The sequence below is a fragment of the Gastrolobium bilobum genome, unplaced genomic scaffold (genome assembly GCF_033153095.1).
Source record: "Gastrolobium bilobum isolate Gb01-03AN ecotype WA unplaced genomic scaffold, APGP_CSIRO_Gbil_v1 utg10862, whole genome shotgun sequence".
In the NCBI taxonomy this organism is placed as follows: Eukaryota; Viridiplantae; Streptophyta; class Magnoliopsida; order Fabales; family Fabaceae; genus Gastrolobium; species Gastrolobium bilobum.
The window spans coordinates 36,463-51,286 of record NW_026897833.1 but is presented as its reverse complement, the minus strand read 5'-3'; positions in this window follow the sequence as shown (position 1 = coordinate 51,286).

Genomic DNA, 14,824 nt, shown 5'->3' with positions numbered 1-14,824 from the left:
TGAATCCGTCAAGAAGTGGAGACAATATCTTCTAGGCAGGAAGTTTTTAATTCGTACTGACCAAAAGAGCTTGAGGGCATTGCTAGATCAAGTCATTCAGACCCCGGAACAGCAATACTACCTTGCTAAGCTCCTTGGATTTCAATATTCTATAGTATATAAACCTGGAAAGGACAATAGAGTGGCTGATGCCCTTTCTTGTTATCCTTCTATGCTAGCACTTCAAACAGTGGTTGTGATCAATTTTACCATATTGGAGGAGTTAAAAAAAGAGAACCAGTGTAATGAATTTTTTCACCAAAAATATCAGCAGCTGACTGCAGATCCTACTGCTCACCCTGAATTGGAGGTTCGAGAGGGACTGTTATTGTGTAATGGGAAGTTACTATTGGATCCAAATTCACCACTGGTACATCAAGTTCTCCAGGAAACTCATTCTTCTTTGACTAGTGGACATGTTGGAATTCAGAAGACTTTGGCTAAAACTTCTACCAGTTTTACTTGGCCTGGATTAAGAAAGGTTGTTAAGGAATTTGTTAATTCCTGCTTGGTGTGTCAACAGATGAAGTATTCCACCCAAGCCTCTACCGGCTTATTACAGCCTATTCCCATTCCTACACAAATTTGGGAGGATTTATCATTATATTTTATAATCGGTCTTCCAATGTCCTATGGTTACACCACTATCCTAGTGGTAGTTGACAGGCTTTCCAAACAAGCTCACTTTGGATCATTACCTAGGAAATTTACTGCTAGCAAGGTTGCTAACTTGTTTTCTCAAATGGTATGTAAACTCCATGGTATTCCTCGGTCTCTTATTTCAGATAGAGATCCTTTATTTCTTAGCAAGTTCTGGACTGAACTATTTGAACTCAGTGGCACCCAGTTGAAGCACACAACTGCATACCACCCCCAATCAGATGGTCAATCTGAGGTGGTTAACCGAGTCTTGGAACAGTATCTTCGATGCTTTGTTGCTGATACTCCAAAGAAGTGGTCCAAGATTCTACATTGGGCAGAATATTGCTACAACACTACTTACCATAGTTCAGCTGGTATGTCTCTTTTTATGGCTGTATTTGGCCGTGAACCTCCATCTATTTTGAATTATGTATCTTCTACTGCTACACTGGATGAGATTGATCACATATTGGGTGATAGGCAAGCTATTTTACAACAACTGAAGGCCAATTTATTGCATTCCCAGGAGCTTATGAAACAGAATGCAGATAAACATAGGAGAGATGTCCTTTATAAGGTGGGAGACTTAGTATGGGTTAGACTTCAACCCTATCGACAGTCTTCAGTGGCTAATAGGCTGTCTCACAAGCTAGCCAAAAGATATTTTGGTCCCTTTGAGATTCTTAAACGTGTAGGTAAAGTTGCCTATAAATTGGCTTTACCTCCACATGCCAAAATTCATCATACGTTTCATGTTTCCTTGTTGAAGCCTTTCAAAGGAGATCATACTATTCCTCCATGTTCACTTCCTGACTGTTTTCAAGGAGGATTGCCTATTTTGGAACCCCATAAAATACTGGATACACGCATAGTCTCTATGGATGATGTTCCAGTTCAACAAATACACATTTTGTGGCATGGCATAACAGATGAGAATGCCACATGGTAATCTCTTGCTGAGTTTTCTACACAATATCCTACTTTCAACCTTGAGGACAAGGTTGATTTTAATGGAGGAGGTATTGATATGGGCCCAAGGTGCATTGAGTTCAATAACCAAAGCCCAAAGGCAGTAACAGCAATAACAATCGAAAGAAAGGAGCTACAGTCAGAATCAGCCGAAGGAAAGAAGGTACAGCCAGATCCAGAATAGCATGCAAGTTTAGAAGAGGAGGTGTATCCTAAGGAAGTTGAAGTTGAGAAGTCCATTGCAGAAAGAAGAACTAAGAGAATGAGTAGAAGGCCAGATATATTCAATGATTAGGATCAACATGCACTTCATGTATTAAGTGATCAAAGCACATTTCTGTTGTAAGTAGTTAGTTAGGATTCGGTTACATCATCAAACGACCAATAAGTGTTTAGGAGATGGGATGCATGTAATGATGAGTTGTTGTTGTATTTTTGTTGAACCTTGAAGTATAAAATGGGAAACATGCTTGTAGTCAGGGCATTGAATGAAAATAAGAAAACTCTTCTCGTCTGTTCTTACTTCTCTCCCTCCTTTTTCTCCTCGATAGACCCTGTTTCTATCAGAGCTAATTTGTTAACATGCAATAATGTAATAAAAGCACAACATACTTAACTTTTTAAGCGGAAGACTTTAAACATAATATCAATGTTACCCTATGTAACTATATGACTTAACTATATGTAAAGCGTCAATCAGAATTAAATCCATGTAATTTAATAAAGGAATCAAATCTCTTAATTTTAAAAAATAAATATAACTATTTTTAATATTTTGTCATCTATAGTTGACTAATAAATTATTAGTTTTCTTTCTTATATATTTTGTAATCTCATCTTGTAAGGAAACTAAATATATGGAATACCTTTTTTTATGTGGTGTCAAAGATTATCGACCATTTATCCAAAAAAAAAAAAGATTATCGACCATAAGACCTAAATCCACACTAGTTGATTATGTTGTAACGATTCCTTACCACATCAGTGAGTTTTCCTTGACTACGGTAATTCCCAATTATAAGTGCTAAACTCTCTCAGGTATAGGGAGACCGCTTTGATAGCCAATGATCAAGATCTCTTGTTAATACCTAACTCTTCCATTAGCAATGAGACCACTACTAAATGATACAAATAGGGATGAAAATGAGATTGGTCAAACTACGATTTAGTCTAAACAGGCCAAGCCTATGTAATATATTTTGAGACTGACCTAGCCTAGCCTGTTAATCTAGTGTAAGCTACATTAGAGGTCTGAATCTTGAAACCAATGCACTCAAAATGAAGAATATAAAGATATAAGGATTTTGATGATAACAAATAAGTATGAAAAGAAGACTTCAAGCATTATAACTTACAACAATAAAAAAAAGTCTAAAAGATCAACCAACTAATGTGAAGTCCATCAAGAAAATGGACAAAGCTTAAAGAAGATCAAGACTCAAGCTACAAGAGAAGAACCTAAGTCCAAAGAGTCCACAAGTAATATATTTTAGGACTTATAATTAAATGTTAAGGTAATTGACAACTTGCACGAAAAACTCAAAGGATTTTTCAAAACACATACATTAAATCATCATTTGATGTTGAGAATCATTCCTAGCGTCTCATGTTCATAAAAATATATTTCCAACTGTTTTTCAAATTATTGAAAATGATTAAAATACAATTGAAATAAAAAAACATTTTCGGACGAATTTCCTACCTTTCAACAGGTTGGTAATAGATTACACTTTGAGGTAATCGATTACCCACTGTAGCAGAAGAAAAAAATAACGGCTATTAACAGCCGATTTTCAAAAAATGGCTAAAAACACTCATGTGTTATGCTTCTAAATATAAGGAATCACGGTTGCATTGAATAAAGAACTCCTCTTGATCATCATTCTTGACTTGAAACATATTATTTGCTTATTCTCATTCGTCTTGATTAAATACACTCTTTGAGCTTTATTATTGTGAAAGTCTCAACAGTCATAGCTCTTCAACTTGTGTAATTTGTACGTTGGGTGTAAGAACCTGCACCGTTAAATTAGAAATTTAATTAATTTAATTATGAGTAAGAGATAAATTCCATAATTGACCTTGAATAATTATGAGAGAGCTTAAATAATTATAGTAAGTGATTAATAATGTTGAAAGTCGCTTTTCTGACGAAAAGGCAGATACCGTTTCTGCTTCACAGTATAAATGTGTACCGATGAAGTATCCCGAAAAATTATAATAAGTACATGAATATTCCTAGAATAATATTTAGGACTGGTATAACAAGTTTGGAGTCCAAGTAATGAGAACTGGCGTCAGGATTGATACCGGCTACATAAAAGCGCGTACCGGTAAAGTATTGCAAAAATTATAATAAAAATATGATAAACCCTAGAAAAATGGCTAGGTCCATAATCCAAAGTTTGGGATTAAAATGATAAGCGAAGCTATTATCGCTAATACTGACGCTTAAAACTTAATGAGGCTATAAATACACATTTACACAGAACCGTAGGCCATATTTTAGCCTCTACGTGGTGACTCCTTGGCTGTTTTGTTTCTGAACCTTCCCCTCTCCTTGAAGCTTGGACTCTTATGCATAATAGTGAGCCAAAAAGCTATCTTTTACATTGATTTCTCCCATTAAACCTTGTAAACACTTAGTGAAGTGCATTTGGAGGGGGTAGTCAGCCTTTTCTGAGTGGAGGTTGCTGTTTAGTGAGAATTTAGGGGCTGAGTTCTTGAGTTTTGTTGAGGGAGCCATTGTCTTGGCTCTTAGAGCTTCAAGAAGCCATTTTTATTGTGAAAAGACCTTGCTTGATAGCCATTTTGTGGACCTTTGAAGTCAGAACCTTGGGGCTGGTTTGAGAGCTCCAAGAGCACTTGTGGTTTATGTTTTGAGCCTTTGGGGTATGTTCCTCACCTTTGATCATGAGTTTCCTTGTTAAAGATCAAGTCTTGACATGTAAAATGGTAGGATTAAGTAGCTAACATGACCACTGGTCTAAATGGGCTTAAAGATGCATGTTTTAACGTGTATATATGTTAAAAGATGAACCTTTGAGTGATATCTTTGCGAAATGCAGAAACTGCATTCTGTCGCGAAATATCCGGATATGGCCCCGTGATATATTCGAATATTCTGGGAATTTCGAGTTGGGCACTGTTCTATTCATACATAATTGTACATTAGGTTTATGGACCTTAGATTGGTTGATGTGGACCTCTGTAATAATTGAACTAAGTCAGAATCACTTAGATTAAGGACTTATGGCTTTGGGAGAAGCCTAAAGAGCACTAAATGAAAAAGGAAATGTTGTCATAACGAAATGAACCTTTAGAGTATGAATATTGATAATGTTTCGGTTATAAACAGACTGTGAATGTGCTGTTTGTGTACCTTGGGCTAGTGTGGACTTTGGCTTGGATTGTTAGCTTGCAAGGTAAGCTTTCGTGTCCTCGATTTTTCCCATTGTTGGTTGATATGCATCCAGAATATGGGTAAATCTAAGTCAAAAAGAGAAAGAATGTTGATTAATCTTAACCAAAAAGGCAATAATTACTGTTGATCTGTTAAAATCTCAATCAGAGATTGCACAACTGATTTTATGTTGATTTCGTAGGAAAAACAAGACAAACTGGAGCTAAAAAGGAAAATGTTAAACTGAAGGCCCACGCTGAGAGCGTGAGTATGGCGCTGGAAGCGTGGAAGGAACTTTTCACACAGAGACATCCACGCTACTAGCATTGAACTCACGCTAGTAGCGTCAGAGATCAAAATCAAGCAGAAACTTCCACGCTACTAGCGTGGTACTGACGCTAGTGGCGCCAGACTCTCAATAAATCCACGCTTGCAACGTGGTAACCACGCTAGTTGCGTGGTGCTCCAGGATTCTAAACAAACTCCCACGCTTATAGCGTGGGAACCACGCTAGTGGCATGGGAGGTGCGGACAAATTAACATCAAATCCTGTTTTAAATGAGAGACATATCACACTGAGATTACGACAAGGATTAAATCAAGATTCTACACAAGGTCAAAGACTCTATAAATAGAGACTCAGGCCTCAAGAGAACAGAACTTCACGGGAGAAATTGCGAATAACAGGAATCGGAGCAAGCTCTTGATGACTGAAGATTCAAGATTTCTTCTCCAAATTTTCTGGTTATTGTTTTTATTTTATGAATTCTTTTCAATACTTTAAATTGTCAGACATGAATATGTCTGGCCAGTCTTTTATTATTGTGGTAAGGGTCACAACCCTTGATGTGAATCCCTTGTAGTTTGGTTAATTTTTATATTTAATTATTTCAATTGTATTTATTTTATCCTGCTCTTCATCTATAATTCTTCTAGAATTGATCACTCTTTTGGGATTGCGAGGGTTAGGGTTTTCAATAGGAATATTGAAATTCTAATTCCTGACATAGGGTAAAATAACTATTCATGTACGCACTAGGGATAGGCTACATGAATTGCAAACGTGGAAAATTCACTGGTTTAAAGGCTTAACTTGAAAAAAGATTTTTAAGGGATTAGATTTCTAATAGGGTTAATAAGGTTAAGATCACTAAGGAATTAGGGCTTAACCAATCAATTAATAGATGGTGAATTGTTTGATCAATGGGTAATTAAATGTAAACATTAATTAATATTGCAAGGTGAGGATCAGAAAGGTGTTGGCGTCCTTTACCGCAATATTCTTTTAAATATTTTCTCAATCTTAATCTTTTATTCTCAAATTCTCAAAATCATCTTTGAATTATTCACAAGTTTTGAATTATTCTCAATTTTCACAATCACAAATATTCTCAAAACCACTTTTATTCATCCAACAAGAAAGGAATAGTTAAAATAATTTCGGTGCCTCAATCCTCGTGGAGACGATCTCTACTTACCTTTTTATTACTTGGTACGATCGGTGCACTTGCCGATTTTATGCAACATTGGTTCCACCATACCTCATGGAGGGATGGTTTATATGCATGATGTGTTTTCATGAAATGATCATTATTGAAATGCTATTGAGTTGTTAAGTGCAAGTGCCTTATGATATGTATGTGGTGTTCCACCTAGACGGTAAGCCTGGGTATGTAGCGTCATACAAGATGGTGATTCTGTGGGTGAGATACCAACAGTGTTCCTTGTACTGTAGGTTGTAGACGTATGTAATTCCTACATGTTTATTCTCTGGCCAGTAGGATTCTGACAAACATGACATGATTATATGCTGCATTGCACAGATTTTGAAACTTATACTGTTTTACTATTTTAGAACTTATATTGCACATGTAAGTGAGCTTAGGGTGGAGAGATCCTTGAGGACCCATTGTCTTACTGAGATTTCTTTTTAGAGATCTCACCCCGTGTTGGGGAACATTTTCAGGTTCAGGTACCTCGGGGGTTGATACCTCTAGCAGCAGGAGGTCTGAGCTGAGTTGATTATGCATGTTATCTGTTGTTATGCATGCTTAGTGATTATGCTTTATTTTCATTATCATGTTATCTGGGTTGAGACTGTTTTGGCTTTGTTGCCTTATTTGATGAGCATGGGTGTAACACCCCGTGTATACCCGGTTTGTTAACATGTCATCGTATTAAGCCACGCTTAATAAAAATGCGAAATATTCTTTTGCTTTTAAATTATGACGTCATTATACTTAGCCAAGTTGATTACTTAATCATTTTCATAAAAACATCGCCTGTATGTAAATTGCAAAAGACAGCTAACTGAAAAACCTCATAGATAAATAAGTGAGTATCTAAGTCACGGATCTACGACACGTAGTCCGGACAATATCCTGATACATTAATACAACTCATAACTAAAAACATAAAGTCAAGTAAAGTCAATATGACATGGACAATCCCTATGCTCACCAAATGACAACATAAACATCAGAGTCTCTACAATAACATCAAATGAAGTTATAAGCATGATAATAGAAAATCATCAACACTAAGCAGGTGCATCAGCATAATCATGTCAATTAACTAAGCTCCGGCCTTCTGCCGCTAGAGGTTTCAACCCCTGGGTTACCTGAACCTGAAATAAGCGCCCCAAACGTGGGGTGAGATCTCTGAACAGAATTCTCAGTAAGACAAAGGGTCCTCAAGGATCTTCCACCCCAAGTTCACTTACATGTGCAATATAAGTTCCGAAAACAGTTAAACAATATAAGTTCCAAAATAGTGCAATGCAACAGATAATCTTGTCATGTGTGTTATAACTAATCTACTGGCCAGAGCGATGCAGGAATACGTCTATTACCCACACTAATGCAAGATGCCACTTGCACCCACCCACAGTGTCACCGTCTTGTATGACGCCACATACTCAGGCTAACCGTCTAAGTGGAACAACACATACATATTAAAAGTCCTTGCACATAAAGCTCAACAGCATTTTCAATTATCAAAGTATGCAAACACATCATGCATATAAACCATTCCCCCATGGGGTATGGTGGAACTACACAATGGCTAAACCGAGGAAATGAAAGCTTACCTTGCAAGCTAATAATCCAAGCCAAGGGTCCACACAAGCTCAAGGTCCACACACAGCAGAATCACAATCTGTTTTGGACCAGCAATCATATCAATATTCAAGCATACAAGTATATAGACATAAAGACAACGTCTTTCCTTTACGTTTCGTGTCTTAAGGCTTCTCACAAAGCCACAAGCCCTTAATCACTTGATTCTGACTTAGATTAATTATTACAGAAGTCCTATTTCATCAAACTAGGGTCCACAAACCCATAACATCATTCTGTATGAACAGTGCAGCTACTGTTCTTCGAAAACCCAGAATATCCGGATATTTGTCGGGGTAATTTTCGGATATCAATATCCGGATATGCATATCCGGATATCATATCCAGATATCCATATTCGGATATCACAAGACCCCATATCCGGATATCAATATCCGGATATTTCACGACAGAATGCAGATTCTGCATTTCACGATATATCACTTCCAAGGTTCCATTTTTAACACTTTTAAACGTTAAAGCATGCATCTTTAAGTCCATTTAGGTTCATATACTGGTTGGTTACTTGTTTAACTCATTAAACATACCAAGACTCCACTTTTACTCATTAAAACTCATGCTCAAGGTTGATGACACTTACCCAAGCTCAAAACAGAGCAAGAAGGTGCTCTTGGAGCTCACCAACAGCTCCTCAAGTCTGACTTCACAAGGTGCATGAAAATGGCATAAACTCAATTATAACAAGTTGGGAGGCCTTAAATACAATATAAAACCTTAATAAATTAGTGTGGGCTTGTCCCATAAGTGTTCAGATGATAAAAGTGAAATAACCCATTATTAAGGCTTTGGGAGAAGCCTGTAGCCATAAATAAAAAAGGAAATGTTGTGCTTATACAATGAAATTCTAGACTGTGAATAATAATGATATTTCTGGTATAAACAGACTGTGACCTTACTGTTTGGTGACCTGGGGATTTTGTGTGGACTTTTAGCTTTATATTGCTAGCTTGACAGGTAAATTTTTGTGTCCTCGGTTTTATCCATTGATGGTTCCATTATACCTCATGGAGGGGTGATTTATATGCATGATGTGTTTTTTGAAAATATGTGAAGAATGTTTGATATGTTGTTGAGTTGTTTTATGAGTGCAAATGCCATATGTTATGTATGTGGGGTGTTCTACCCTAGACAGTAATCCCTGAGTATGTGAGGCATGTACAAGATGGTAACTCTGTGGGTGAGGTACAGGGGAGGAGCCTTGTACTATGGGTTGCAGACGTGCGTAATCCCTACCTTTTATTCTCTGGACAGTAGGATGCATACACACATGACATAGACATATGCTGCATTGCATGGATATTTGCCATTATGCTATTATTATCTTTTTGGAACTTATATTGCACAAGCAAGTGAGCTTGGGGTGGAGAGATCCTTGAGGACCCCATGTCTTACTGAGATTTCTTGTTAGAGATCTCACCCCGTGTAGGGCACATTTTCAGGTACAGGTACCTCTGAGGTTGGGACCTCTGGTGGCAGGAAGCCGGAGTTGAGCTGATATTGTGCATGCTTCTTTATTGCCATATTTTCATATGATTATGCTTGATTATTATTACATGGCTATCGTACTTGAGACATGATCTTACTATGTTATTTTATTTGATGAGCATAGGGGTTGTCCATGCCACATTGGTATAAGCTATGTTTATTTCATTATTGTATCAGGACATGTCTGGTCTACCTGTTGTAGTTCCATGACTTGATACTTATTTATATCATGAGGTTATTCAGTGTAGTATTTATTGCAATTTACATACAGGCGGTCTTTGAAAAAAAAGAAAAGTAAATCCACTTGGTTAATATAATAAGGTTCATAATTGGAAAAGTTTAGCTTCTACATTTATTAAGCTGCACTTATTACCATTTATATGTCTAATACACTGGGTGCACACGGGATGTTACAGGCATGTTAACATACTTAAACCTACGAAGCCTTCAATGTACATATCAACAATTAGAAAAAACAAGTGAAATAATATTATTTATTTAATAAAAGTTATTTCAATATTTATTTATTTTGATTAAAATAAATAATATGATATAGGTCAGTATACAATGTTATAGGACATGCCTTTAAAAGTTGGTATGTGATCTGTTTTTTAAACAAATTTTTTTTAAGGTTGACCCTATTTTATTTTACTAAAAATATTAGGCCAAATTTGGTCTTACATTAACCTAACTTTAGGCTTCGAATAGACCGCCTAATTTATTTACACCTCGAGTTGTTGCAAATGAGTCTTTTCTATATCTTCCTATATAGAGGAAAATAATGGCTAGATAATTGCCCGGGGAGCCAAGTATCATATCATGTTTGACTCCTATGATATTGTTAGTTAGACCACCCCGTGACGTAACCATGTTGTGAATATTAATGGCCATAACTCTGCAGTAATTGGAGCCATGTTTCTCTCACAGATCCTCCCTCTGTTAAAAATTTAAGACTTGATATAAGAGAAACTATCTAATTCAATTTTTATTATTAAAATAACAAAATATTTATTTATTTTTAATAATGACCTTAAACACTTTTTTTAATGGTAAGCACCTTAAATATGGGTGTGCGTCCGGTCATATTTTTGTGTCGACTAGACCCAACTTGATTTTTATAGGTCAGGTATTTTGACCCTACCTGCTTTAATTTGATCCAAGTCAGGTCTTACTTGGATTGGATTTTTTTGAACTAGTTCAGAACTGGGTCGGATCTGACTTGGCTTTGTTTCTGAAGTGGGTCTGACTTAGTTTCTGAAGTGGGTCAAATCTGACCTGACCCGTTTTTGACTTGGTTTCGTCACAAAATTACTTTTTCGTCGGAATACTTTTTGTCGAAAAGCGACGAAATTTGTTCTCTAATGAAAATTTTTACAAAAATAAATTTTCTATCGAAATTTAGTTTCCGTCAAAAGCTTTGACAAAAATGATTTCCTCCATCAAATGTTTTAAATGAAAAAAGAATTCCGTCAAAGATTTTGACAGAATATTTTTCGTTCAAAATTTCGATAGGAATGTGTTCTGACGGAAATTTCGACGGAAATTGTTTTGAGGAAAATGTTTCATTCGAAACTTTCGACGAAATTTAGATTCTCTAAAGAATTTTGACAGAATATTTTTACCGTCAAAATTTTTTATCGAAATATTTTTTATCAAAATTTTTTGCAGAAATGTGTTCCGTTGAAAATTTTGATGGAAATGTTTTTTATCAAAAAACTTGACGAAAATATTTAGTCAAAATTTTTTTATGAAAATTTGTTTCGCTAAAGATTTAGACGACTTTTTTTTTTGTTAAAAAGTTTAACGAAAATGTTTATGTCGAAACCTTTCGCCAAAATTTGAATTCTGTAAAGAATTTTGATGAAATTTTTTTCCGTCAAAAAAATTCGATGGAAATGTGTTTTGTCGAAAATTTTGATGAATATGTTTTTTTGTGAAATATTTTGACGAAATTTAGATTCTGTAAAAAAATTTGACAAAAAAAATTTTCCGTCAAATTTTTTTACCGAAATATTTTTTGTCACAAATTTTGATGACAATATATTTCGTCAATAAATTTTGTGAAAAATTTTGATGGAAATATTTTCCATAAAAAATTTTGACGTAATTGTTTTACGTTAAAACTTTTCTTTTAATGTAATTGTGATTTTTTTTTTCTTTTTTTTTTCACATAATGGGTATGAGTCAAGTTTTGGGTCAATGGGTCATTATTAAAACAAGTCAGGTCTAAAACTGACCCAAATAAAAATGGGTCAGTATTTAAACTCAGTTAAAAAAATAGGTATTTCTGGGCAGGGCAAGTGAATCAGTTTTTTTGCACATCTCTAACCTTAAACACCTTTTTATTGGCCAAATACAAAACAATTAAAATTAATTAAACCTAAAATAGAAAATGAAAGTTTAAATATAGTTTACTACACTCCAATTAGCATTAAACACATATAAAAAATAAATAATTGAAATAAAAAACCCTAATGGTTAAAAAATATTATTTGTAAATATAAACTTTTGAATCATTGAAGCTCAAAATACGATCCAAGTTGTAACTCTCAAAACATGTCAACTTCCTTAAACACCTGGGTCATGGTTGATGAGCCATAAATATGATTGAAGCTGTGTTTCTTGAATCAACCCATTAAGTCTTAGGGTAATACTTAACGGGACAAATCTAATGTTTCTGTTTTGGTATCAAATAATGTCAAATTCAAAAGCTAAGCTAAACAAAATATTAGAATTGAATTGAGAAACTGTTTGTTCTTAATATCACTATAAAAAATGGGTAACTAACTGCATAAACAGAAAAATCTAACATCTATACCCAACTGAATTAGTATTTTCATATAGATAATTTGTCTATATATATATATACATCTTAATTAATTTGAATAATTAGATCTGCCCATTTTTTGTATAATAACGATCGGGCTTATCTGAATTCAGGGATGGTCGACCTTAGAATCTGTCTTGCTTCACTAGAGTTTGTTGTGTATAAAACAGAAAGACAATTTTGTAACTTACCCTATATAAATACATCTTAGTATTCCATCTTAGTTGAAATACTTAGATCCGAACTTTTGTTTTGTATAATAATAATAATCTAGCTTATCTAAATTCAGGGATTGTTGACCTTATAATCCGTCTTAATTTGTCTACTAGAGTTTGTTGTGTACAAAACATAAAGTCAATTTTATAACTTAAAGGAAGTAGACTCCAATGCAGTTCTGGTATAATATAACACGTACAAGGTTACAAGAGGGGAGGGAAGAGACATCAACATATGATGGTTAGATGCGATCGGTACCATAAAATGAAAAGAGACCCACAAATGCCAAAATTATGTCCAATTATTATATGCTGACTACAGAGAATTAAGGTATAGCCGGCTTCCATCTTCAAAACAAATGATATACCTCGCAAACTAGTTGTCTCTATGCGCATTGGCTTTCTCCTATATAAACTTCAACCACAATGTCTAAAACCACAACGTTAACATCAGAGAGCAATAACTAAAAAGGGAATTGAAAGAGGAAGAATGGCGAAGTCTTCGAACATCAGCTTTGCTTTGATTTTTTCATGTCTTCTCGTGATGATGCTCATAGCTGAAAGTCGACCAACCCCAAATGCTGGTAAGTCTGCCTGCAATTAATTACGTTTTTAAATCAGTAATATATATTTTGAGTCCAACATGCAACATTGGTTTATAGCTTTTAATATAGAGTACTTTGTTGGGGGCAATATATAGTTATGACAAATGACATGATTTAGTCATAACTAGCATATGAGGTGTGGCTCATCTGAATAGTTTAGAATAAATGTAATTAGTTTATAATTGTTATCTAGTGATTGGGAGAGATAGTCTGAGAGAAGTGTTAATTTCAAATGTAATGGGTGGTATGAATATAAATTATAAAACGATAATAATAATAAACCAATATATCTAACATTTATATACATTTTGCAGTGGGGGTTGCAAATGCAGATACAATATGTCATGTAGTTCATAGCGTGGATGAAGGTGAAGATTGCTTCAGCATCAGTCAAACGTTTAGTCTGGATGAGGGTCACTTCCTTGAAATCAATCCCAATATCAACTGTATCGATCTCTTTGTTGGCCAATGGGTGTGTATTGAAGGACAAGTGGTTTGAGTTGTGCCTATCATCCTATTTAGAAAAACTTCCAATAGAGTAATTTACAATAAGAAGAAACTAAGTTTTTCTCCTTACTCGTATTATCACATCAAAATGTAAAGTGACATGTTTGAATTTATGAAAGGAATGAAATAATTATGTTACTCGTCTCAGTCATTAAGTATTGCATCAGCTTAAGCATTTGACATATCAACATCCCAATACTAGAACTACTAATAGTAAAAAAGTCCATAATAATTAATTATTTTTATTTAAGAGAATGAGAACCGCAACCACATAGAGTGTGCATGACAACCGCTCTGTTCTTTGGCGCTGTTTCTGAAAAGAAACAATTCTTTTATATTTCTGTGCCTTGGAATAGTTTCTGAGAAAAAAATGTGTTTGATAACATGTTCTATTTTTATTCTGAGAATGAGAATTGTGTTTGATAACACAACAAATAATATAATAAAAAATAATTTCAATTAAACATAAAAAAATTTCAGATCGTCACTTTCCTTTCTATACGGTGGTGGTGGCAGCGTGGTGGTGGTGACGGCAATGGTGATAATAGTGGCTTTGGTGGTGGGGGTGACGGAAGTGGCTGTGGCGGCGATAATGTTAATGGTGGCGACATAGTGGTGGTGGCAGTGGCGATAGTGGTAGTGGTGACAGCAGTGACTGCGATGATGGTGGTGGTGGTGGTGGTGTGGTAGTGGTGGTGGTGATGGCGGCGTGGTAGAAATGGTGGTAGTGTGGTGATAGTAGTGGTGGTGATGGTGACAGCAATGGTTGCAGTGGCCGTGGTGGTAATGGTGGCGATGATGGATGCATAACGGTGGTGGCGATGGCGGTGGTAGTGGTGGCGATGGCGGTGGTAGTGATGGCGATGGTGGTGGTGGTGACAGCAGTAACTGCGACAGTGGTGGTGGTGGCGACAATAGTGGCGGTGGCATGGTGGTGGTGGTGGTGATGGCAGTGGTTGTGCCGATGGTACGTGGTGATGGTGCGGTGATGGTGG